Below are 5,104 nucleotides of genomic sequence, written 5' to 3'. Positions count from 1 at the left end.
GACATTCTCTAAACATGTTTATAAATTATTTCATTTGATCCTCATATGAATCCTGTGACATAAAGTGGGCACTACTATTTCCATAATGCAAGTGAAACTCAAGCAATTTTCCTTTTCTTTTTGAAACAAGGTCTCACTCTGTTGCCCAGGCTGGAGTATGGCTGCACAATCTCAGCTCACTGCAACCTCTGCCTTCTGGGCTCAAGCAATCCTCCCACTTCAGCCTTCTGAGTAACTGGGACTACAGGCGTGCACCACCACACCCAGCTAATTTTATCTTTATTAAGGATGAGGTTTCACCACATTGCTCAGGCTAGTCTCAAACTTATGACTAGTCATGAGTACAAGCCATCATGTGCCCACCTCAGCCTCCCAAATTGCTGGTATAACAGGCATGAGCCACTGTACCCAGCTGTACTTTTTCTTTTTTTTACGAGTGAAGCTGTGTGTGTTCTCATGCTGCTAATAAAGACACACCTGAGACTGGGTAATTTATAAAGAAAAAGAGGTGCTCATGCCTGTAATCCCAGCACTCTGGGAGCCAAGGCAGGTGGATTACCTGAGGTCAGGAGTTCAGGACCAGCCTGAACCCCATCTCTATTTAAAAAATACAAAAATTTGCCAGGACTGGTGGTGGCGGGAGGCTGAGACAGGAGAATTGCTTGAACCTGGGAGACCGAAGTTTCAGTGAGCCGGGATCATGCCATTGCACTCCAGCCTGGGTGACAAGAGTGAAATTCCGTCAAAAAAAAAAAAAAAAAAAAAGCTGGGATCATGCCATTGCACTCCAGCCTGGGCAACAAGAGTGAAATTCCGTCAAAAAAAAAAAAGAGAGACAGAAAGAAAGAAAGAGAGAAAGAAAGAGGTTTAATGGACTCCTAGTTCCACATGACTGGACAGGCCTCACAATCATGGCGGAAGGCAAAGAAGGAGCAAAGTTATGTTTTACATGGCAGCAGGCAAGAGGGCATGTGCAGGGGAACTCCCCTGTATAAAACCATCAGATTGACTAGGCATGGTGGCTCATGCCTGTAATCCCAGCACTTTGGGAGGCTGAGGTGGGCGAATCACTTGAGTTCAGGAGTTCGAGACCAGCCTGGCCAACATGGAGAAACCCTGTCTCTACTAAAAATACAAAAATTAGCCAGGTGTGGTGGTGGGCGCCTGTAATCCCAGCGACTCAGGAGGCTGAGGCAGGAGAATCACTTGAACCCAGGAGGTGGAGGTTGTAGTGAGCCAAGATCACGCCACTATACCCCGGCATGGGCTGACACAGTGAGACACCATCTCAAAAACAAAAAACCTATCAGATCTCATGAGACTTACTCACTATCACAAGAACACCACAGGAAAACCCACCCCCATAATTCAGTTACCTCCCACTGGGTCCCTCCCATGACACGTGGGGATTATTACAATTCAAGGTAAGATTTGGGTGGGGACACAGAGCCAAACCATATCATTCTTTTTTTTTTAATAGACATTTGAACTTAAGAACTTAATAAGGCTGGGTGCAGCTCACGCCTGTAATCTCAGCACTTTGAGAGGCCAAGATGGGCAGATCACTTGAGGCCAGGAGTTTGAGACCAGCCTGGCCAACATAGTGAAACCCTGTCTCTACTAAAAAATACAAAAATTAGCCGAGTGTGGTGGTACGCATCTGTAGTCCCAGCTACTCGGGAGGCTGAGGCAGGAGAATCACTTGAACCTGGGAGGTGGAAGTTGGGAAAAAAAAACAAACCTTGAAATATTACAGAAATATAGAACAAAGAGTGATCAGTCTCCATATTTCTGCCTTCAGAGATAACCACCGTGTTAGTCCATTTTCACACTGCCATAAAGATACTACCTAAGACTGGGTAATTTATAAACAAAAGAGGTTTAATTGATTCAGTTCCACGTGGCTGGGGAGGCCTCAGGAAACTTACAGTCATGGCGGAAGGTGAGAGGAAGCAAGGCACACCTTCACAAGACAGCAGGAAGGAGACAGAACAAATGGGAAACTGTCAAACACTTTCAAAACCATCAGCTCTCGTGAGAACTCCCTCGCTATCAGAAGAACAGCATGGGGGAAACCGCCCTCATGATCCAATCACCTCCCACAAGGTCCCTCCCTCAAGACATGGGGGTTGCAATTTGAGATGAGATTTGGGTGGGAACACAGAGCCAAACCATATCAACCACTGTTAACAGCTTGGTAGATGTTCCTTCAGACTGCCTGGTTTCATTTTCAGCCCTTCCATGTAGCTGACAGCCTTGGACAAATGGTTTGTCCTCACCTTGTCCCAGTTTTCTTATCTCAGTATAATAGTACAGGTTTTCAGAGTTTGATGAAGGTTTAATAAAATAACATATGTAAAGTGTTCAGCATTGTGCCTGACATATAGTACGTGCTTAATAAATGCTCTTTGTGTACATATATTTGCATATAGTCAGAATAAGTTTGCAATAACAACCTCCCAAATCTCTGTGACTTAAGTTTTTTTCTTGTCTTACACCAATTGTTAGGGCACTTTCTCCATGTAATCACTCAGAGATGGAGGCTAATGGCAGTGCCACCCTATTCTGGTCAAAATCTGAACTACATGACATCTTTAGTGACCAGAGTAGTGAAAAGGGACTGGAAAATCATACATGGAACTTTTACTGCCTCATCCCATAATTGACATACTTCCCTTCCGCTCACAATTTATTTGCCATATTAGTAATTGTAAGGCTGCCTAGGTACCAAGGTAGCAGGGAAATTCAGAGTAGAGAATATTTGGTGACTGCTTTACCTCTGTCACAATCCACATGTTTTTTCCCTAGTGTCATATAATACTGTCCAAACTGTGTTGTAATTTTTCTTTTTTTTGGCGTGTGACGTTGCTTTCTTTTAATTGAAGTGAAGACAAAACCTGGTCATGTTCAGAGATTAACAGCCTCATCCAGGTGGTCAAGTACAATTTTGTCTTTCTTGGTTAACCGGGCCCTAATTTCAAATAATTTCCACATGTTCTTTAAAATCACCTGAAACTGTCCTGCGCAGGCTCACACCACGGCTCTGTATCAAGGGCTTGGCCCTGCCTGCAGCCAAACGGCATCTCACTGGATCTTCTCATCTTGAAGAGATCTTCAAAACCATTTAAAAATTTAAAAATTCTGCATGAACAGCCTTTTCATTAGTTGCCCAGTCCACAAGAACCTGGTGCTGCCTACCCCCTCATCCAGGTCCACGTAGGGCCCGGCGCCCTGGGAAAACATCTTGTCCATGGCTGGCTTCATCTCGGGCCCGTGGCGCTCTAGGCCCACTTCCGGCCACGGGGCCGCTTCCTATTTTTCTTTTTTTTTTAAACAACTCTCCATATTAATATTCATTCACTCAGACTGTTAAGCCCTTCTATGTATCAGGAATTGTTCTAGGTACTAGGACGTATCAGTGAAGAAAACATTTGATAATCCTTGACTTCATGTAGTTTATTAGACTGTCAACAGATCAGAAAAAAAACATTTAAAAAATTATAAAATGTTAGAAGGTGATCAAAGTTATGGTGAAAAATAGGAAAGGGAAAAGGCAGAAGAAGTGTTGAGGTGCAGTGTTAAATAGAATAGTCAGAGAAGACCTCTCTGAAATGTCATTTGAGTTAAATTCTGAAAGGTGTGAGGAAGTGAGCCTTGTGACTATGTCTAGAGGAAGAGCATTCCAAGAAAATAAAACTGTCAGAGTGGCTTGGTGATGCCTGAACATGCATTTTACTATTTTTGTACATGTCTGAAATTTTCCATGAAAAAAGTTAAAAACAAAAAGTAGCCCTGGTAAAAGGGAGGTTGAGGTGGGTGGATCACTTGAGGTCAGGAGTTTGAGACCAGCCTGGCCAACACAGTGAAACCCCATCTCTACTAAAAATAAAAATTAAGAAAAAAATTAGCCGGGCATGGTGCCTGTAATCCCAGCTACTTGGGAGACTGAGGCAGGAGAACTGCTTGAACCCAGGAGGCGGAGGTTGCAATGAGCTGAGATTGTGCAACTGAACTCCAGCCTGGGTGACAGAATGAGACGCATCTCAAAAAAAAAAGAAAACAGAAAAAAAAATCTTACCAATGTACCACCTCAGAAACAATGTTTTAACTTGTTTGTTTCCCCACACCCTCCTTAACTCTGGCTCCAGACATTGCTGGTTTTTACTGCATCATTGTTTCTCATACGCTAATTTCATCTTTCCAATTATTTGCTAAATTCTTAATTATATCTTACCTCTTTTTATTCCCCCCTTTGTATGATTTCCTTCAAAGTGATTGGACATATAATAAATTCTCTATTAAAAAATAGTAAATTGAGAAGTAAAACTTAGTGATGGCTTTACTAAATATGTCAGTGCCTAGTAATTCTTATAGCATTTTACTATGTTGAGGATGTAAAAAAGCAGGTTGCAGAAAATATTATATCTACAAGCAATTTAAAAGTTTTTAGCATTAGGTCCGGGAGCAGTGGCTGACGCCTATGACCCCAGCACTTTGGGAGGCCAAGGCAGGCGGATCGTGAGGTCAGGAGATGGAGACCATCCTGGCCAACATGGTGAAACCCATCTGTACTAAAAAAAAAAAAAAAAAATACAAAAATTAGCCAGGCGTGGTGGCGTGTGCCTGTGGTCCCAGCTACTCGGGAGGCTGAGGCAGGGGAATCACTTGAACCCGGGAGGCGGAGGTTACAGTGAACTGAGATTGCACCACTCTACTCCAGCCTGAGCAACAGAGCGAGACTCTGTCTAAAAAAAAAAAAAAAAAAAAAAAAGTTTTTAGCATTAAAGTGCTGATACTGCCAGACACCATGGTTCACACCTGTAATCCCAGCACTTTGAGAGGCTGAGGTGGGAGGATCACTTGAGCCCAAGAGTTTGAGACCAGCCTGAGCAATACAGTGAGGCTCCATCTCTATAAAAAATAAAAAAACAAAATTAGCCAAGCATGGTGCTACAAGCCTGTAGTCCCAGCTACTCAGGAGGCTGAGGTGGGATTGATCATACTACTGCATTCCAGCCCGAGCAACAGAGCAAACCCTATCTTCTCAAAAAAAAAAAAAAAAAAAAAGTTGGTTCAAAAATACTTTGGATATTTTTTCAAGTAA

Source organism: Papio anubis, chromosome 7 (assembly GCF_008728515.1).
Source record: "Papio anubis isolate 15944 chromosome 7, Panubis1.0, whole genome shotgun sequence".
NCBI classification, from domain to species: domain Eukaryota; kingdom Metazoa; phylum Chordata; class Mammalia; order Primates; family Cercopithecidae; genus Papio; species Papio anubis.
This window is presented reverse-complemented; position numbering follows the sequence as displayed.